Genomic DNA, 23388 nt, shown 5'->3' with positions numbered 1-23388 from the left:
CCCTGACTTCTTAGATGGGCTTCCGACCTGTAGCACATGCTCCTAAGCCCCACGAAAATGCTGGACTGGACCTTTACACTGTCCCCAAGCTCAATAATTCGAACTGCTGGGATGTTGGCTCTGCTGGCTCAAAAACTCTCAAGAAATGTTGGCCTACTGCTGCTCTCCCAATCCTCTAACTCTCATGACAAATAGCTGGTCAATGGTGGCTCCAATGCCTCCTGTGTATTTTCCAGATAGCCCAAAAATACACACTCCCTGTATATGGTTGAATGGTAGTGATGAAACACACTCCCAGATCTCCTGAAATGCTTATGGAATTGCCTCCCTAAGGTAGGCACGGAAGGTCCCTCGAAGGAAAGGTTGAATCTCCTACTTGAGAGATTTGTGGCTAAACAACCAGTTGAATCAACTAAACAGTAGAGCAAACAATCAAGTAATTTCGATTTGCAAGGTGTAAGAATGAATGCAAATGAGAGCTTCCTCCTCCTTTTATCTCCTTGGGCCTTCCTTGCCTCATGTGAGCCCCTCCATCCAGCTATTCGAATTCCCTCCAAGCCATTCGAATGACCTAGTTTGAATTCACATGTGGGTGGTCCCCACATTCCACTAACAACCAAATAAAGTTGAATTTCATCCTAAGTCCCTAAGTCAAAAATGACGGGTTCCTTTCCTTAGCCAAATTTGTGCAAAATTGTGTAGCAACACCCTGTTACAAATGTATTTGAGAAGGGACATGACACACACTTATCTCTTTGTTCTACCCATTCGCTGATTTTATTTTCTAGCATTCTTCCAAATAACTTTGCAAACAAGGGGTTTATCATTAGGTTCCTATAATTGGAGGGATTATTGATATCACCACTCTTGAAAAGAGGTATTTCCAGACTAGTTTTCCAATCTGTGGGGAACCCCTGTTGTATGATGTTATTGAAGATTTTTGTAAACAGACCTTATATGTTATATGTTATGGTGAAACGGATCTTAATAATTAATAAATTAATTTAATATGTTAAAGTAATGATTCTTCATTTAAATAAAGTAATTTTATATTGAGAAAATAAAATAATATGATAATGCATTTAATAAATTAATTTAATATGTTAAAAAAATAATTCTTGATTTAAATAAAGTACTTCTTTTATATTCAGAAATTAAAATAATATGATAAAAAATTAATTTAGTATGTCATTTTTGAAACAACAAACGTTGAAACAACAAACATGAAAGTTGATAGATTGATCATAAAATGCATTAAAAGTTAAATAATTTTTCCTACACACAAAATAAATAAATATCATAGATCCTGTTGTCACCCATTGCTTTTTCAGTCACTAGATGCTTCAAAAGCCAAATAGCAGTGATGTTTGATGCCAAATTCTAAGCCACAGAAGCTATCATAGCTTGAGGGTACCCTCTCCATTGCATAGTGCTCAGAATAAGCTTTCTGGTGGTATATAGAAGTCCAAAAAAGGGTTCCTGGATCAAAAGTTAGACCCTATTGAATAATTCCTTTGAAAAACTCATAAAACAAGGAAAATAGCTAAGTATGGAGAAAAATCGCAATCGAGACCTGGGAGGCTCATCTAATATCGCATATCGGCATTCAAACGGGTATGGAGCATTGATGAAGAGTGAAACATCGATCCACCAATCATTGATATCGCATATCGACAGTCGGCAGGTTAGGGCCCAACATTTATCGACTATCGACAGGGTCTTAGGGCTCACACTTAAGGATTATCGGGGGTTCTTGGTGCCAAAGGCCGATATCACAGTCCCGCAATATCGACGATCAACGTATCAACGGGATTTTAACTTAAAGATCCGTAAGACCGCTGACCATGCGATAAAGTAGTGCATCTTCGGGGGCCGAGGAAACTAAATACAAAGGAAAGAGGAGTAAAACAAGAGCAGGCCACCCCCCTTCTCTCTCGTCCACATGGCAGTGTGATGGTATCAATGTTTGATGATCGATGAATTGGCGGTGTTCTGAACTCCAAAGACTACGCGGGGGATGATTTGCGATAAAGTATTGTATCATTGGGGAAGGCCGAAATTCATTAACAAAGTAATGGCTTGAAAAATAGGGCCGGGTGGGCATTTTTCTCTCTCCTCCATGGGGACATGTGGCAACATGCGATTGTTCTTTAGAGTTGACAGGGAAGTTGACATTAGCAATGATGTGGCAGTATAGTTGATGATGTGGCAAAGGACACGTGTCACCCGGTTTCAGTGTTTTCAAGGGTGACATGGAACCATTTCCAGGTGTCACGTGTTGCCACTCACAGGGTGACACGTAGTAGTAATGACTTCACCCCGCAGATCGACGATCGCAGCAGTTAAGGGGTAAAGGCTTAAGAAAACGGTGCAATGCAATTGCGATATGCGGGACTCCTCCCCTAAATGTGATAAATTATTACGACAAGGTCTATAAAGATCTCGTGTCCGGAATGTCGGCCTACTCTAAAGAAAAGGTAAAGAGTTTCCCCTCTTCGTGGTTGTGATTGCAATTTATTTTGGTGGGTTTGGCCCCGCAGATCAGCGATCGCGAGGACATAGGGAAGCGCCACAAGCGAAACATAATAAAGTGCCGATATGCGGTATTTGGCATAACAAAGGGAAAGAAGCCCTCGGATAGGAACCTGAAGGCCTTAGTGCCCGAGGGCTAAGCCCTTGGTCCCAACCCTCGGTCATATGTAGAGAACCACAAAAGGGGCTATAATAAGGGGGATAAGGGGGGAAATCAAAAGTGCCACCTATTTCGTTTGTTTTAAATGATTAAAAGACCCATGACCATGGTGTGACAAGAGCGTTGTTACAGAGATTTTAATGGGTGGATGGGTCGACATATGGGCTGTTAAATGAAGGTATGGGCACATTTATGGAAAGTCTCAGCCTGCAACACGCCTCCATAAGTCAGCACCGAAAGCAGTCAAAGGTAGAATGGACAGAAACTGACCGAGCAACAATGAAATGCCTCAACAACAATGAGAATCATGATGATAGTAGGGACATGGATAAATCAGGGGCTTCCATAGAAAAAACAAGGGGACACCTCCTCCTTTCCCTTTCCGTTTTCTTTCTCTATGCATTTATCTCTGTTTTATTTCCAAGAAAGGGATTCGATCCCGATCGTGATACTTTTGGGGCAATAGAGCCTAACACTAACTAAGACAGCTAGTCTAGCATGACAGCTGGGGGTCGGGCTAAGATATTTTTAATGTGAATCAAAGATCTCCCCCTCTTCTTATAAATATGGGGTGAAATCTATAACAGGGGTTTTGTAATTTCTCACTCGAGAGGGTTGAACTTTGTGATACCATTTTGGCTCATAACTTTGTAAGTGAATGAATATTATCTGAGATTTTATTACTTTACACAGGCAGATCTTCAGACTATCACAAAAATGGTGGCGATTCCTCCTTCTTAGCATTACAATATATTTTTCCTTTTGTTAATTCCATTATGTTCATATTCTTCTCTGCATGTGTGCTACAATATCTGCTAGAAATTATTTCATGCTTCCTTACAGATCCATGTGTGTTGATTTATTAATGCATAATGCCTGTATAAAGGGCTGAAGTATATCTTTAAACTACTCTATAAGAATAATAGCACCCATCCTCTCTTCAATCCATTATTTCTACTTGTAACTCAAACAAGTGCAGAATTTCCCATTGCTTGCGGCTCTATGTTTTCAACATAGAATTATGGATGTTTTGGGCTCTATATGATGAGTTATTCTCTCTCCTAATCCTCTCTCATTTACTCAACAAAGCCTATTAAGCTGTAATCCCATTTGAAGTAATCAGCCTTCGCTGTTCTATGTGATACTACTGGGAACTGTGAGTGTGAGGAAATACTTGAAATGCATAACTCATACCTTTGGAGGAATGAACCAACCCCCCTCATACCTTTTTTATTTACGTGACAATTGGAGTGCTGCAACCCCCTCATATATAACCTTACAAGCACTCCTCTATTTAATATGTCCTAGGAACTGGTCTACAATCAACCCATAGGCTGTCTCTAGGGAGCTTTCCTTGCCTCCTGCTGCACTTGTGCTGCAGGTGCAATATTTAGCGACAACAGATCCAAAACCTTTAAAATGATTATCAATGTATGAGAAAAGTGATCAATTGCATTTGTTTTTACTTATTTTTTTATAATGCTTTCTTCATATTCATAGTACCATTATATAAAGAATAGTAAGAATACTTTGTTAACCGATATTGAATCCCCTCATGAAGAGGACAATCAATGAAAACAATTAACAATAGCCTTACTAACATCGAAGTGTTAACATAAAGCCTTAAATCATGAACAATGATGTGAAATTAAAAAAAATTGTTAATTGATACACATAATGAATGTGATGAGTAAAGTGAAACTAAAAAACTTTATTAATGGATATATCTATCACATTATTATTACTTTATTTTCACGATAAAAAACTTTGCTAATATGAGGACCGCGGTCCTCCGTGTTTCTTGATTGAGATAACTAGTTCTAGATGTGGTTAGTGATTATTGTTTGGAGAATGCCGATAGCGGTTAGTGATTACTGTTTGTAGAATGTCGACATCCGCATAAGTGTTAATAGTCATTCATGAATGGGGGTGGTGGATTCTAAAATGGGTGCCACGGTCGTGGATGCTAAAACGTCTTGCATGCTATCCAAATTTGATATTTATGCAAACTTCGCCTTTGCTGTTGTTGTTTCTTGGACTTTGGTGCTGCAATAGAATTGAGTGGATGACGTACTGTCGTTAAGGTTGGCATTGCACAAGGATAGTAGGGTGCTCATCTCTCTTGAAACGAGTAAGACAATTTGTTGACATTTTGTATTCAAAGTTTCAATTGTATTGTAAAGTTTTAATTCATATGCAAAGTTTTAGTTAAACCTCTTACAGGAGCTGATGAATTATAGAAGCTTATGTCAAGAAATAATTAAATACTTTAAACATTTTAATGGAAGTATTTATAGTTTAAAGTGTAAGAAAATTCTTAGAGAAATTGTTGTTTTTAGTTGAAAAAAGTATTGAGCATGCGAACTCCCGTATTAGGAAGAAAATATTAATAATAAAGGAAAAGTCTCTCTTATTATGTCATTAAGAAGTAGGGAATGTTTTTCACGAAGACGAACAATGTCGTTTGAGGCCCCGGTTAGGCATCATAAGAAGTAGGGAATTTTTTGCATGAAGATGGATAGCCTCGAGTGGGACCCCGATTATGCTGGAGTGCATGCATGTATAGAAAGTAAAGAGATAATTGTCAGTCGAACCGTGGTTAATTCCATGAGGGAAAATTTGAAGAATTTTCCCAGAATAGTATGAGTTTAATTGTGGAGAGGTAGCTAGCACCGCGCGGGCAGTGAGAAACCTTACAGACATGACGTCGCTACCCTATTGGGCAATGGAAGAAAATGTAATATTTGAAGAAAATGGATTGAAAACCATAGTGTACATACAATAAACACGGAGAACAAATAACAGATAACGATAAAGAGTGACATTTATAATATGTCCATTTCTTAAAAGAACATTATTTTATAGAAAAATGTAAGCAGAATAATTACATTATGAAGAAACCAAATGCACAAAAGCTGAAATGAACTGTAGGATTATGACAATGCAATTGTGCATATAAATAAAAAGTGTTACATATCTAGGTTCGCAGGAATCCCTGGAACCCTAGTGTATACAAAACCTCGAGTAATGGATGAACCCTCAAAGGGTTGTATGTAAAATATAAAAATAGAGTCTAGCCTGAATCTTTGAAAGATAGATTAATTTGAAATGAAACATTAACAATAACCTTAGTAACACCGAAGTGTTAACATGAAGCCTTAAATCACAGATAGTAACATGAGAACAAAAAAATTGTTAATTGATACTCATAATGAATGTTGTGAATATTTTTTGAAAATAATCTATCACTTTATTATTAATCTGTTGGAAATAATACTAGGGGGGGTGAATCAGTATTATCTCATCAATATAACTTTTTCATCCAAATTCAGTTTCATATACACTACTTCAGTTAAGGAAAACCACGTGTATATGCAACTGTGTGAAATGCAACAAGCGTATATCTAGTAAACTTATAATTCAGTTAGTTGCTTCTTAATGAGTGCATCAAAACATTATTAACCATATGAACAGTAAACAGGAGCAGTAAAGCAGAACAAATCACAACACACATGAACACCAGGATGTAAGGTGGAAACCCAATGTGGGTGAAAACCACCTGCTACAATTCATCTCTATCTTCTTTTAATTAGAAAATTCTTTTTACAATGATTCTGTACTGGTGCAGTCTTATACTAGTATGAAGGTTGCTACCTGCAGAAGGCTACAACCTTCTCTCGTTCTCCAGCTTCTCCTGGAAGGGAGCTACAACCCCCTTAGCTCTTGTACTAGCTGACGTACTAGTATGTAGGTGCTGACCTACAGAAGGCTACAACCTTCTCTTTTCTTCCAGGGATCACGTTTCATAAATTTTTAGATTGGATCCATGAATAACATGAATCAAACATCAAGTATATCTGCATCAACCAATCCCTTTTGCACCAAACAAAATGAATCAAATAATCACTTCTCTGAATGTTGTACCCAGAAAGCAGTAACAGTAACCAAACACCAATTTTGAACCTAGAACCCTACAACAATAAACAGAAGTAGCTAAAACATATTTCAAGAGACGTACACTACTACAATGTGTACAACCTGTGTGCATACGCTTCTGAATTAAGGCCAACCAGCGTATATGCTATTTTTACTTACTGAACCAGCGTGTATACGTGCCTTTGATGTGCCGAACCTGCGTACAGATCTATAAAAGATAGTTTACTCTTTCAAATATTCAGACATCAGTTATACCCAGATTACCATATTTATAGATCAAACAAAGATACTACTATTAAAGTCTTGAGTTTTGACCCATCAACAAAACTTATCCATCTTCTTGCGCTCAGGTTCCTCCTTGATTCAGATTTAGCTATGCACCATAAACCAATCACCAGTATTCCAGATCTTGCTCTTCATAAGATATTCAATACTTCATTCAAAAGTACCTTTGCCAAATGATCTCCTCCTTTTTTATAGTCTTAGGCCTTACTCAAACCATGGTCCAAAACCATAGAGAACCAATACTAGGGACCCAAAACCTGGGTTCAATACTTCGGACGCAATACCAAGGTCCAAATACCATGGTCCTAAAAAAAAACTTTCCCACATGTACACACTTTTCCGTGCATGAAAGTGCATGCATATGCATACACGAATTTTGATCGGCAATCCCACATGTATATGCGACTTCGTCAAAGAAAACCTACGTATACCTCTTTTTCTTTTATTCTGAGAGCCTGAATAGTGATCTACCATCTGAGTGAGTTGCCATCAAGGACAACACCTGTGCCATAGTGCCAAACCTGTGTCATAATGCCAACAATCTCCCCCTTTGGACTTGATGGCAATCCCAAATCATTCAAATTCATTCTCCCCCTTTGATATCAAGGGCAAAGGGTTATGCTCCCCCTGAGTACATGCTAAAATCTCTGCTCTGCTGTGCTGTCCATGCTCCCCTTGACTGTAGGCAAGGATTGCAGAAAAATGATATATAAGAAAGACCATGACTCTATACATCGTAAGCGACCTTCCTATCACCAAAGACTCATACATACATACATCTGACAACCAAGTGGGGATATACCAATATTGACTCATCCACCCAACCATGTGGCGATACACCAAAATTTTACACAAGATAAAACAAGAACATTACATCAACCATCCCAGGCATAGTGGGGAAATCAAAGAAGGCCGTTACATGACCTTGATAAGAAAAGAAATACATGGCATAGAGACGAAATATCTATAACCAGACTATGATAGTTATCAACAAATATCATTAGTAGCATCTGTTAATCATCATTTAGACCAGCAACCATGTTCTCCTTCTGCACTTGTTCCCCCTAAAACCAAAACACTGTGATCTTGAACCAAGATCTTCTTGGATAATGCCAACAATGCATTATTAGAAAAATATAGATGCTCCCCCTAAACCTGTGCCAGATGGTCTCTGTCAGACCCATCTCAGACTCCTTTCATCCTGAGCTTGGCCCACTGTTTGTCTTCAAACCAACATATACGCGACTGTACCCACATAAACCGGCGTATTTACGTGGATCCTCCTCATGAAACTCGCGTACACCCACTTTTCTCTGAAACAGACAAGTTGCAACATCAAGATGATGCATCAACTACTCCCGGCTTCTATATGAGGTATTCAAATGTTTCCCTAGGCAGTGGTTTGGTGAGTATATCAGCAACTTGTTCCTTGGAGGGAACATATTCTAATTTGACCTTTTGTTCAAGCACTTGTTCCCAGAGAAAATGATATTTGATAGGTATGTGCTTGGTCTTTGAATGCATGACGAGATTCTTTGAAATACTGATTGCACTTGTATTATCACAAAAAATGTAGACAGGTGGAGTACAAGTTATTTTCATGTCTTGCAATGTTTGCATCATCCAAAGGAGTTGTGTGCAGCAAGATGTAGCAGCTACATATTCTACTTCAGCTGTAGATAATGCAATTGAACTCTGTTTCTTGCTAAACCAAGATACTAATCTAGGACCCATGAAGAATGCACCACCACTAGTGCTTTTTCTATCATCCATGCTTCCTGCCCAATCTGCATCTGTATATGCATGAAGTGTGAGATATGTACTTCTAGGATACCATAAGCCATAGTTTTGAGTTCCTTGAAGATACTTGAAAATTTTCTTAATTGCCTGAAGATGAGTTTCTTTTGGATTTTCTTGAAACCTTCCAACTATTCCCACTGCATGCATAATGTCTGGTCGGGTAACTGTTAGATAGAGTAGACTACCAATCATGGATCTATAGGTTGGTTGATGCATTGCTGTTGATTCATCATTTGTGCTGAGGCTGCATCTTGTTACCATAGGGGTACATACTGGTTTCGAATCCTCCATCCCATATTTCTTCAAGATCTGCTTGAGATACTTGGTTTGTGATAGAAAAATACCGTCTTTGTTTTGTTGGACTTGTAAACCAAGAAATATGTGAGCTCACCAAGCAGGGACATTTCAAATTCTTTTTGCATCACCAAGGCAAGGTTTTGACTCATGTCTTCTTCGTTGCTACCAAAGACGATATCATCAACATATACAACAAGTATTAGCAACTTATCATTGTCAATTTTTATATATAGATTGTTGTCTTTTGATCCTTTTGTAAAACCTTTTTGATGAAGATACTTATCCAAACCATAATATCGATCCCTTGGAGCCTGTTTAAGGCCATAGAGAGCCTTTTTGAGTATACATACAAGTTTTGGATCATTTCCAAGGATAAACCCATCTGGTTGCTCAATATACACTTCTTCATCCAAGTCTCCATTTAGAAAAGCAGACTTCACGTCCATTTGAAATACTTTGAACTTCTGAAAGCTAGAAAGAGTAAGGAACATTCTTATGGCCTCAAGTCTAGCAACTGGTGCAAAAGTTTCTTCAGAGTCTATGCCTTCTTGTTGAGCATACCCTTTACAAAAAAGTCTTGCCTTGTTTCTAATAACATCTCCATTTTCATTCAGTTTGTTTTTGAATATCCATTTTGTGCCTATTACATTTTTATCTTTGGTCTAGGAACCAACTCCCAAGTGTTATTCTTTTCAATCTGCTCAAGTTCTTTATTCATGGCCTTGACCCAACATTCATCTTTGCATGCTTCACTTACAATTTGAGGTTTAGTGGATGAGAGCAATGCTAGGTAGCTTGAAGCTTCTGAAATAGTTCTTCTTGTTTGTACACTTGCCTCTTTCTGCCCCAAAATTTGAGTTTCAGGATGATTCTTCTGAACGTACCTAGATGGAGTCTTTTCTTCTATCCTTATCTGTTCTTCTGGTGTGTCATGGGTTTCTTCTTCATCATGAGTCTGATTTGTTGTTGAAGGGTAGTCCTCATCATCTTCGAAATCTTCAGATTTTACTTGCCTTGGAATGTTTCCTTCTTCATCAACCATTAGATTAATACTTTCAACAAATTTTCCAAGTCTTTTATTGTAACACTTATATGCTTTGCTGTGGGGAGAGTAACCAAGAAGAATGCCTTCATCTCCTCTAGGTTCAAACTTACCAAGGTTTTCATCAGACTTTTTGATGTAACATTTGCTTCAAAAAATTTTGAAGTATTTTATTGTGGGAGTCTTACCATACCAAAATTCATGAGGAGTTTGAGTGTTGTTCACCTGAACGTTTGTCTTGTTGAGAATAGTGATGACAGCAAATGCAGCTTCACCCCAGAAGGTTGCAAGAGTCCCAGACTCATCAAGCATTGCTCGAGCCATTTGTTGAACTGTTCTGTTCATCCTTTCTACTACTCCATTTTGTTGAGGAGTCCTAGCAGTAGAGAATTCCCTTCTTATTCCATGTTCTTCAAAAAAATTGAAAAATTCATTCGAGGTAAATTCCCCACCTCTATCAGACCTGAGGCATTTGATTGTGCGATCTGATTCGTTTTCAACCAAGGCTTTGAATGCTTTGAACTTTTTGAAAGCTTCATCTTTATGATTCATAATTCCTATCCAACACATCCTGGAAAAGTCGTCAATGAACAGTATAAAGTATTCTTCTCCTCGAGGTGACCTTTTCCTAGATGGACCACATACATTAGTATGGACAAATTCAAGTGGCCTACTAGCTAATCCTTACTTCTCAGGGAAATTAGTTCTGGTTTTCTTCCCAAACTGACATGATTTGCATATTGTGTTGTTTGGAATTCTGATGTCAGGGAGATCACGAACCACCTGATATTTACATGCTTTCCTTATCTGAGAGAAGCTTAGATGCCCCAATCTTCTGTGCCATAGCCAGTGTTCATCATTCTTGCTAAGATAGCATTGCTATTGTCCTCCCTTGAGTATGTATAAATTATTTGGAGTTCTTATGCCTTTAATCACGGTTTCTCCTGTATCAAGCTCACGAACAATACATCCATTTGATCAAAATATTACCTCATTTCCTTGATCACACATCTAACTAACACTTAATAGATTATTCTTTAAGCCATCAACATACATAACATTCCCAGCTTTGACCTTTTCTTTCAAAAGAACAAAACCTTTACCTTTTATGAATGCAGGGGTGTCATTTCCAAATGAGACCTTCTTTTCCTTTTCTAAGGCACTATATGATTGAAGTTTTTCTTTATCACTTGTCATATGTTTTGAGCATCCATTGTCGATGTACCACTGATTTTCCTGCCCTTCCACATATAAGGCTATGCCACATCTTTCTGGTTGTGGTTCTTTCTTCCTCCATGTTTTGGGGCTCAATGAAGCTTGCTCCTTCTGAGTTGTTTGCTGAAACCTACTCCTGCATTTAGAATCTTCATGATCAAAGTTGTTACAAATAGAACATTCTATTTCATTTTCAAGAGCAGAAAAGTTATTGTAGGTTATTTTCATGATTCCAGTCACACTCCTTTGATTTCGTGCTTCTCTGGTCATGATGGTCTTGTAGGCAACACATTGAGCTACTTTGTGTCCAAAGTTATGACACAAGAAACATTGGCCATTGAAGAAATTCCTGCGATCATCAAACCTTCCATTGTAATAGCCATTCGTTCTTGAGGTCAATTGAGAATGATTTACCTATGGTTGGCTGTAGCTTCTGTTCATCCTTGAAGTAGATTGCCCTCGATTTACTTGGTGATTTCTGTTCATTTTTGAAGTAAATTGTCCCTGATTTACCTGGTGATCTTCATTGTGCCTTTGCTGTCGACTGTCAACCTGTTCATTTCTCATTGCAGCTTCAAGATAACTTTTGGAGGTAGATGGCTTTTGTGCTTGAGATGTTTCTTTAGTATACCCAAGACCTATCTTGATTAGAGGAGAATTCCGCACTTTGATAATCTCATCTAAAGTTTCAGATCCTTTAGCAAATCTAAGATTAAGAGCTTTGGTTTTCTCAATGTCCTTTCTAAGTCCCACAATTTCACATTCTAACTTTTCATTGGGTTTCTCCATTTTAGCAAGTTGGAATGTCAGAATATCTATAATCATATTCTTTTCTTCTAAGAAAATTTTGAGTTTAGAAATTTCTTCATAAAGACCTTTTTCATCTATAGCATCCAAGAAATCATCATCTTCAAAAGCCATCAAAAGTCTATAATCATTACCTTGTTCATCTTCATCGCTATTTGAAAATCCATCACTGTCTTCATGTGTGTAATAGCTCTTCTTACTTACATTCTGTTTTCTGTTCCATCTAAGTAATTCCTTACCTTTGTCAAGCATAGCTTTATGAGGACACTTGGCAGCATAGTGACCGACTCTTCCACAAGCAAAACATTTGAAAGGTAGCTTACCTCTGAATCTTCCAGAACCCCGTCGAAGGTTCTTGACAAAATTTGATTCTTCCTCTTCTTCCGACATATGTCCCAAGTCATTGTAATCTCCTTTTCCCGAGGCTTTGAATGCGGCTTCTCTCTTGTCTGATGGTCTCCCTTTTCTCATTTCGTAAGCGGTTAGGATTCTGTGTCGATGTGACATGGTAAGGCTCTATAGATTCTGTTTTTCTTCTATGGCAGAAACTTTTGATTCAAACTTAGAAGACAAAGATCTTAGAACCTTTTCAACCAAAACAAATTCTTTTATTTCTTCACCTAAATTTTTCATACAATTAACAATCTCATCTATACATAGGAAATAGTTAGCCACACTTTCATCATTGTACATTCTGAGATTTTCATATTGAATTTTGAGAGTTTGTAGTTTTGCTCGTTTTACCTAATCATCTCCTTCATAGCTCAGAACGATCTTGTCCCATATTTATTTTGCGGTTTTGAGCTGCATAACCTTGACGAATTCTGATTGAGATAGACTCCCTAATAGAGTATTGACAACCTTTGCATTTGTTTCATACCTCTTCTTACCAGCCGTATTTGTAGGAGTTGCTGATGGAAATGTGTATCCTGTTTCCACGATATCCCAGACTTCTGTACCAAGAGATTGAAGATATGCTGTGATTCTTACCTTCCAATAGACGAAGTTGCTCCCATAAAAAATTGGTGTCCTGATCGATGCTTCTTTCTCGTAATTGATCATGATGATAGATCTTCCTTCAAGAGATCAAGCTTCTTCTGAAGGACCTGCTCTGATACCAATTGTTGGAAATAGTACTGAGAGGGGGGTGAATCAGTATTATCTCATCAATACAACTTTTTCATTTCCAAATTCAGTTTCATATACGCTACTTCAGTTAAGGAAAACCGCGTGTATACACAACTGTGTGAAATGCAACAAGCGTATATCTAGTAAACTTATAATTTAGTTAGTTTCTTCTTAATGAGTGCATCAGAACATTATTAACCATATGAAAAGTAAATAGGAGCAGTAAAGTAGAACAAATCACAACACACATGAACACCAGGATGGAAGGTGGAAACCCAATGTGGGTGAAAACCACCTGCTAAATTCGTTTCTATCTTCTTTTAATTAGAAACTTGTTTTTACAACGATTCTGTATTGATGTAGTCTTATACTAGTACGCAGGCTGCTACCTGCAGAAGGCTACAACCTTCTCTCGTTCTCCAGCTTCTCCTGGAAGAGAGCTACAAACCCCTTAGCTCTTGTACTAGTTGAGGTACTAGTACGTAGGTGCTGACCTACAGAAGGCTACAACCTTCTCTTTTCTTCCAGGGACCACGTTTCATAAATTTTCAGACTGGATCCATGAATAACATCAATCAAACATCAAGTATATCTGCATCAACCAATCTCTTTTGCACCAAACAAATTGAATCAAATAATCACTTCTCTGAATGTTGTACCCAAAAAGCAGTAACAATAACCAAACACCAATTATGAACCCAGAACCCTGCAGCAATAAATAGAAGTAGCTAAAACATATTTCAAGAGACGTACGCTACTTCAATGTGTACAACCTGCATGCATACGCTTCTGAATTAAGGCCAACCAGCGTATACGCTGTTTTTACTTACTGAACCAACGTGTATACGTGCCTCTAATGTGCCGAACCTGCGTACAGATCTATAAAAGATAGTTCACTCTTTCAAATATTCAGACATCAGTTATACCCAGATTATCAGATTTATAGATCAAGTCATGCACCAAATATAACAGATCAAAAACACACAAAGATACTACTATTCAAGTCTTGAGTTTTGACCCATCAATAGAACTTATCCATCTTCTTGCACTCAGGTTCCTCCTTGATTCAGATTCAGCTATGCACCATAAACCAATCACCAGTATTCCATATCTTGCTCTTCATAAGATATTCAATACTTCAGTCAAAAGTACCTTTGCCAAATGATCTCCTCCTTTTTTATAGTCTTAGGCCTTACTCAAACCATGGTCCAAAACCATAGAGAACCAATACTAGGGACCCAAAACCTGGGTTCAATACTTCGGACGCAATACCAAGGTCCAAATACCATGGTCCTAAAAATAAACTTTCCCACATGTACGCGCTTTTCTGTGCATGAAAGTGCGTGCATACGCATACACGACTTTTGATCAGCAATCCCGCGTGTATACATGACTTTGTCAAAGGAAACCTGCGTATACCTCTTTTTCTTTTATTCTGAGAGCCTGAACAGTGATCTGCCATCTGAGTGAGTTGCCATCAAGGACAACACCTATGCCATAGTGCCAAACCTATGTCATAATGCCAACATAATCTATGGACCATAACAAAAAAAAATATTAATACGAAGATTGCACTCATTCGTGTTTCTCAACCGAGCAATGCACCAACCCTGGAAGGGTTGTATGTAGAATATAAAAACGAAGTTTAGCTTGAATTTTTGAAAGATAAATTAATTTGAAAAAATATTTTTTTTAAATAATCTATTAATTTATTAGCCCCAATTGTAGGATTACGACAATGCAACTGTGCTTATAATGAAAAAGTGTTACATATATGGGTTCATGGGAATCCCTGGAACCCCATTGTATATAAAACCTCTAGTAATGGACCAACCCTTGAAGGGTTGTATGTAAAATATAAAAACAGAGTCTCACCTGGATTTTTCAAAGATAGATTAACTTGAAATGAAACATTAACAATAACCTTAGTAACACCAAAGTGTTGACATGAAGCCTTAAATCATGGAGAGTAATGTGAGAATACAATTTTTTGTTAATTGATACTCATAATTAATGCCATGAATATTTTTTGAAAATAATCTATCAGTTTATTATTAATTTATGATCCCTAATAAAAAACTTTGTAACATCGAAGTATTTAGATAGCCTTAGTAACATCAAACTGTTAACATTAAACCTTAAATGACCTATAGTAAGGTGAGAACAAGCAATAAATAACCTTAGCAAACATTACTACAATTATGACATTAAACCCCAACTGTAGGATTACGACAATGCAACTGTGCTTATAAAGAAAAAGTGTTACATATCTGGGTTCATAGGAATCCCTAGAACCCCAGTGCATACAAAACCTTTAGTAATGGACCAACCCTCGAAGGGTTGTATGTAAAATATAAAAAAAAATCTAGCGTGAATTTTTCAAAGATAAATTAACTTGAAATGAAACATTAACAATAACCTTAGTAACATCGAAGTGTTAAGATGAAGGCTTAAATCATGGACAATAAGGTGAGAATATATTTTTTTGTTAATTGATACTCATAATGAATGTCGTGATGTCATAATGAATCCCCTCATGAGGAGAAAAATCAATAAAAACTTTAACAATAATCTTAGTAATATTGAAGTATTTAGATAGCCTTAGTAACATCAAAATGTTAACATTAAACCTTAAATGACCTACAGTAAGGTGAGAACAAGCAATAAATAACCTTAGAAAACATTACTATAGTTATGAAATCAAATCCCAACTGTAGGATTACGACAATGCAATTGTGATTATAAAGAAAAAGCGGTACATATTTGCATGCAGTAATATTTTGTTAAGAAGAGGAAAGAGGGTTAGACCCTAGGTCGAGTTGGGTAACCAACAACCCAACATCAGTCGCTCAAAACCATAGTGTGAATCAGTTAATAAGACAAATGAAGGAATAGTACTGTGTTAATTTACCAGAGGTAGAGAAAATGATTAGAAATAACCAATCATGTATTAAACTTAACAAGAGAATTCTGTAGAAATAAAAGAAATAAATTCCAACCACTTAATTACACTATACAATAGGTAGAAAACGATATAGCATAAAAAAAACCTTGTTATGAAAAACTTCATTATAATTTCTCCTTTTAACAATAAAAATTGTATCCCTGTTGCAAAGCAAAATGTCCACTTGTATAAATAGTAAAACCATGCAGCTAAATGTACAACACTGGTCTAAGAATCTATTGAGCCATAATTCCTACAGATACTAAAATGCCCCATGGGGGTTATAAGTAACAAGAAAAAAAATGGAAGACCAAGCTTGGTAAAGGAAAAACCAATGGCTGCTATGAAAAGAAATCCATATTTCTTTAACAGTGACATTAAACCCTAAGGCTACAACCAATGTATTCAGCGAACAAAAAAAGCTCTGGTATAAAGTGGGCCGCCGAAACTTAAATTGCACCTAGAAATAAGAGAAACGACAACCCTTTACTTCCAAAGACATTATGGTAGAGAGTGCTTACTTGCACCACAAATAAAACCAGTTATAAACAAAGGAGAAATACCGAAATATGACAATCAAAGAGAACATAAAACAAAATTAAGCACCCAGGTGGCGAAAATCTATCTGCCTTCTCGAGAGATATTTAAATATGACTAAGTACAATGTCGCGAATTTAAATGTTAAGGGTGGCACCAACGTTGGTTAATTCATGTCTTAAAAATTAATAAGTCTATCTCCAAACAACTATATTTAGGGTCCTCGTCAAATTATTATGTTGAAACTAAGCTAGAGCGCTTAGAATTCATAAGTGATCGTTTAATTACCTTGTTGTAATGAAATTTTAATATATGCTTTATACTCCCATGTTTACATGTGGTGACCGACGTAAAGTTCAATAGCTATGATAAAAATAAAATAAAAATGGTTATTGTGGTATATTACAAGTGGTCTAATTTGTTTGAAATTATTTATATTATTATTTTTAAGTTACTGATTAATAGAATTTACAATAATTTCACAAAATAATATCACTAATAAAAAATTAATTATAATGGTTTTATTAATAGAGAAATCATAATAATTTTGAGATTTGAAAACAAAAATGATGGTTTCATGCCTAAAGTCATAAGAATCTCATATATTTAAGGCTTGAGAAGTTTGTGCTTCTATATTTATTTTATCCCTTTTTATACTTAATACATAAAAATGAAAATACATTAAAGGACAAGTGAAGGCTCTTTGATACCTAGCCACACAAACCACATCATTAAGTTTCCTTTGTTTCATGCATGTTCTAACTCTTGAAATTTTTATTCTTTGCTTTGCTCACTGAGTAAATAAGCCAAAATTCTTCTTTGTAATTTCATTAGAAAGATCCAAATGAGTATGATATTGGTTGATCAAGGGATAACATAATGTTACGTGACCCTAACTATCTCATTCAACAACAGTAATATAGATCTAAAACAATTGGAAACTCTTCATCAAGGGTAACAAGACCCACTTATTTTGCATCTAAGGGTTTTATACTTTCCTCTTTGAGACAAAAAAAAGAGTTAAGGATCACATGTTTGAAAGAGATTCTTAATTCTATAAAAGAAAAATGATGTACCTCAATAGATGGACCCTTAATTTCAAGGCATATAATGAAATTCCATCTATACTTGTACTTTGAATGTGCCTTCTACATCTTCCCTTTTACTATAATGAGACAGTCATGAGATCTATTGGAAAATTCCTTTTTAATTATATTGATTTAGTCAAACCTAATGAATTTAAGTTTTCCTATGTATGGATATATGTTGAAGTAGGCTTAGAGAAAGGACTAAATGAGCACAGAGTTGTTAGCGATAATTATTTTAGAGAGATAGTTTGGAAATATATATTTTTTTATTCTTTGATATCTATAAATGTGATTAGTTCTTCATTTAATATAAAATATATTTAGTGCTAAGAAGAAGAAGTAATGTTAGTCACTTTTCAATTCAGTTTCACTCCTATGTCTATTAATGAGTTATTTTTATTGGTTGCATTATTTTATTTGTTTATATTATCTCAGTGGAGTTGGAGTAGGAGTAGTTGAGAAAAATGTGGATGATGGTCAATGATGGTCAACCATTGTTTGATGTTGCATTGTCAGAAACATTGTCTGAATATGAAAATCAATCATGGTCAACCACAATGCAACGTGACATTTTGACAAAGATTTTCTGAATATGAAAATGAGTCATTGTCAAGCATGGTCAGTCATGTTTATTTTAGGGTTTAATCATCAATCATCCTCAACAATGATGATGTTTCATAAAATCTATAATGGAGATCAACCATGCTCAACGATGCACAACCATTGTTCAACATCACATTTTGACAAATGTTGTGTTAATATGAAAATCAATCATGGACAACCATAGTCGAACGTTGCATTATGAGAAAGATTTTGTGAATATGAAAATTAGGAGTTTTGAAGCATGGTGCATCATGTTTAATTTAGGGTGTAATATTTTTATTGTAATAATAATTTGTATCTATTTTAGTGCTTAATTTTCATAAGAATTTAAGATTTTATAAATTCTCAATTTTAAGTTTTATGAATTTCAAATTTTAGTGGTTATTTTAGTGCTTATTACAAAAATTTCAAATTTCAAATTTGTACTACAATGTGTTTTTCCTAATATGAAGTTTAAAGTTACACTATTTTATTGTTTTATTGTAATGTTGAAGCCTATAGCATCGAAGTAATGACTGATATGTGAATGTAGATTGTTTTTGCAATCAAATTTCACATTGAAATAGTCAATGAATGTTGTCGCTATTATCATTGATACATTTTTTGTTTTGCTTTGCAGTTAGGAAGGAAAGTTTTCATTTGTTCCCAGCGATAGCTATTGGTTTTGGTATTCATCCCACTATTTGGAAATTAGTCCCGTTGATATTATTGAGCTTCTCTTTCATTGACTTCCTTTATCGGTCTTGATGAAATTTAAGTTGGTTTGTAGAGAATGGTGTCTTATTTTGGAAAACCTGCTTTTCCTCATGAGTTGCAATCGATGCAGTGAGAAAGAGTTTGGATTTATTTATTTCCTGGTTCCTTTCTCCCATGATTTATTCATATGATCATACCTTAACAATAGAGGTCATCTGTCTACCATGTTTTTCCTTTTCTTCATTCTTGATACAAAATTCAATGTACAATGGGATCAATGATTTTGTTCAGCACGCCTGGAAGTTATTTGCATACAAAAAATTATGTCATTGTCAACCCATTTATGAAAACGTTTAGAAATCTTGGAGTTCTTACTCTTGGGGAGGAAGGATTCTTCTCTTTGTTGCAAAAATGCAGTCCACAAAAATATGAATGGGTATTCTTGAAACATGTTTCTAAAGACATTGATTCACATTTTCTCATTTTTAGTAGTGTTCACAAGGTTTGGAAGAGGACGGAGCTTCCATACAGTGGCGTAACACCACCAAAGGAGGCTATCTACTTTAAAGAAAATTTTTATTGGGTATATCTAGATAAATATTATGAAGATTATCCTACTTATGGTTACAATATCTACTGGTTGGATTTGAATAGAAACAAATGGGGTTATTCATTTGTTCCTATTGTTGACATACAATGTATGTCATTAGGTTTATATAAGAATCAACTTGTTTATGTTGTTAATAATGGTTCAACCTCAATTTGGTCACTTGAAGAGATAGAGAATTTTGAATTTGGTGGAGGCTCGAAAGAGCGAAGTCTCGAATATTTTGAAGATGATTGAGGGTACATATGGTCTTTGCTTGAATCAATCTCCATGGATATAAATATGAAATTTTTAGGTTACCTTCCTTTACACATAGCTGAAGGAAAATTCCTTATGTTGGGTTGGTCCGAAGTGCAGTTGAAGGTGTATGATTTGTTGACTGGATTGTGTCATACAACAATTGTTGATGGACTATCCGTGGTCAGAGAATCACACTTCTATGTAGAAACGATTGAATATTTTGATGATTTGATTGAAAATGGAAATATTTTTTCGCTTATTCCAAATGCAAATTCTATTGTTGACATACCTCCACTACCTGTGGATATATTGAATTAGCCTTTTAGGCTTCAACATGTTTGTTTTTTTGATATTGTTGAACATGTTAGATATGTTCAATGTTTTGAAAAATTTTTTAAGATGATTGTAATTGACATTTTCAAGTTATATTGAGAACATAACTATGATAAATTTACATATGTTTATTGGAGATTACTCTTTTTTTTTTTTTTTTTTTCCATATTTTCAATAATTTGTAATGTGGTTCGTATTTCTTTGTTTTTGAAAGTTATAGAAATGGAAAGGTTTTCCCAATAATTTGGAAGGAAGGTTTTCTTGGCAGGAATCGATAATTGGCGAAAGTTCTTATTGTATCAACTGAAAGCATTGGAAGTGTTTGGCTTTGTACATGTTGTTGGCATTATGATGCATGTGTTGTACTTGATGGCAACCCACTTGTAGTAGAACAACTCACTTGTATATCGTAACTAGATGAATCTACGTAACTAGATGAATCTACAGGAGAGATATTAGTTGTGACAAAATGCATGGCAGTTGTGTTTACAGATGTGACAAAATGCATGACATTTCAAAGGAATCATTTCAGAGGTAATATGGCAAATTAGAGTGTAACAGGTCTATTCAGAAGTAATAGGGCATTGGTACATAATAACAGGAAGATGGAACTAAGGTCTTCTGATCAGAATAAAGAAGGTGAAGGAAAAGGTTGATGAAAAATAGTTTAAGAAGTATATGCAGGTCCTCTTAGTCAAAATAGCGTATACACGCTGGTCCATAAAACAAAAAGAGCGTATATGTATAGACACACTCCCACAGGAAGAAAAGTGCGTACATTATTGGAAAACCAAGGTTTTGGTTCGAGGTATTTGGTCCATGGTATTGACCCTAGGTATTTGGTCCAAGGTATTTGGTCTGTGGTATTGACCCTAGGTATTTGGTCCTAAGTAGTTTTGGTCCAAGGTATTGACAAAGGATCTAAGTATATAAGGAGCAGAAGATCAAGGGCTAAATGTACAAGTAATGAATATCTTATGAAGTGTTGGATCAAAAGCAAATGTGTATGTTATGGGTTTCTAATGCTTTGCTTGATCTGAACTAAGTATGCACTTGAGTGTTTGATGATAGATGAGATCTAATGATGGATCAGGATCATAATGACTTATCGTTATGAGATCTGATAATGGATAGGCTAGATCTGATTGCTAATGCATGTTTTATCCTTTATAAGTGATGATCCGGGTATGTCTGAAGTCCGGAGGTGCAGCGAAGTTATGAAGTAAGTATTTGCAGATCTGTATGCTGGTTCGCTTTGGTGAAGGTGCATATACACGCTAGTTTGGATCTTCCAAGTAGCGTATGCAAAAGAAAAGCTTGATGTTCAAGGATGACTGATCTATCAGATCAATGCTACTATTTTACTGCTGTCTACCAATGAAGTCTTCTTAGATATGAATGTAAAAATGAATGAATAAGGAGTTTGATATTTGATAGATTGATTATATAAGTGAGAAGAAGTGATCTCTATTGCTGCCTGTGTAAAGCTCTGTAAGTTGACAGTAGATGTTCAGAATGTCACTGATTGGTACATTTTGTGGTTCAGAGGTTTTATGATTCAGTATATTTAGAACTATATGCAAGTTGGGCAAATGGAAGTAGCGTATACATGCAGGTTTTCCTCATTGAAGGAGCATACACATTCTGACACATGCCTTTTGAGGTTACAATTATTTCTAGTTGTTGATGCAGTGTTCTGGGTTCAGATCTGTGTAATGGTTACAGTAATCTGTCTGTTTCAGTTGATTGGTTGAATTTGATTAAGTTTGAATGAATGGTTGATTCAGTTGTGTTAAAGGTTCAATGATTATTTGATTCAGAGGTTCAGAGGTTGTTAGTGATTGATTGATTCAGTTGTGGTTGATTCAGAGAGTGACGATTGAGTTTCAGTGGTGAGCTGATGCAGATGTATTTGATGGTTGTATTGTAATTATGATTTTGAGCTTCAATGTTGTTGATGGGTCTAGTATGAAAATTGGATGAAACGTGGCCTTTAGATTGTGGTGTTGTGTCCCAGGAGTATCCAGTCTGAAAATTTATGAAACGTGGTCCCTGGAGGAAGAGTGAAGGTTGGACCCTTCTGTAGGCTAGCGCCTATGTACTAGTAAATGGACCAGCTAGTACAAGAGCCAGGGGGTTGGAGCTCCCTTCTAGTAGTAGTTGAAAAATGAGTGAAGGTTGGAGACTTTTGTAGGTCGACGCCTACATACTAGTAAATGGATCGGCTAGTACAAGAGCTAGGGGGTTGTAGCTCCCTTCCAGTAGAAGTTGGAGAACGAGAGAAGGCTGTAGCCTTCTGTAGGTGGCTGCCTATGTATTGGTATTAGTCTGCACCAGTACAAGATTGTAAACAATTTTTTCTTATATTAAAAGAAGACAACAATAGGTGGTTTTTGTCCATTATTGGGTTTCCACCTTAAATCTTGGTGTTCATGTGTGTTTCTTATGTGTGATGGTTTGTTTTGTTATTACTGCACATGGTTACTATTGATATGGTGAATGAAGTACTGATGCATTGATTAAAGATCAATATATGATGAATTAACTAAATCATAAGTTTGCTAGATATACACTGGTTTCCTTTAATACAGTTGCGTGTACACGCGAGTTACCTTCATTGAAGTAGCGTATATAAATTAGAGTATAAAAAGAAAAAGTTATTGATCTGACTAATACTGATTCACCCCCCCTCTCAGTTTTATTTCCAACACATGTTAATATAGATTTTTTTTGTGTGGCCTCATCATTTATTTGTAAGGGCATAATTTTTCGATGTGTTTTAATTTTGTACTGTGAAAGACAATTTTCAAAGTATTTGTTCTGTGTGTATATGCTTCAAATTTGAAGGCCTATTTGTTATTATTTAGTTCCTCTTTATAGTTTTGTAAGGTTAGGAGTTATAATTTCTTGAAGATTAAACGATACATATTAGCCTCGAATGCAATTGGAAAAGGACTTGTGAATTGAGTTTAATTTTATCATAGAAATGTTGAGCGAACAAAGAAGCAAGAGTGGTGCGAAAATACCTCGCTATGCTGGTACATGACAATGATTAAATGAATACCAATGCCAATGGTATCAACATAATAAGGATGTCATTAAATCATGGAGAAGAGATGCGTACCAATGAAAGAAAAG

This window comes from Pinus tabuliformis, chromosome 3_1 (assembly GCF_031772625.1).
Source record: "Pinus tabuliformis cultivar Carrire ecotype Pingquan chromosome 3_1, CPIR1, whole genome shotgun sequence".
NCBI classification, from domain to species: domain Eukaryota; kingdom Viridiplantae; phylum Streptophyta; class Pinopsida; order Pinales; family Pinaceae; genus Pinus; species Pinus tabuliformis.
This window is presented reverse-complemented; position numbering follows the sequence as displayed.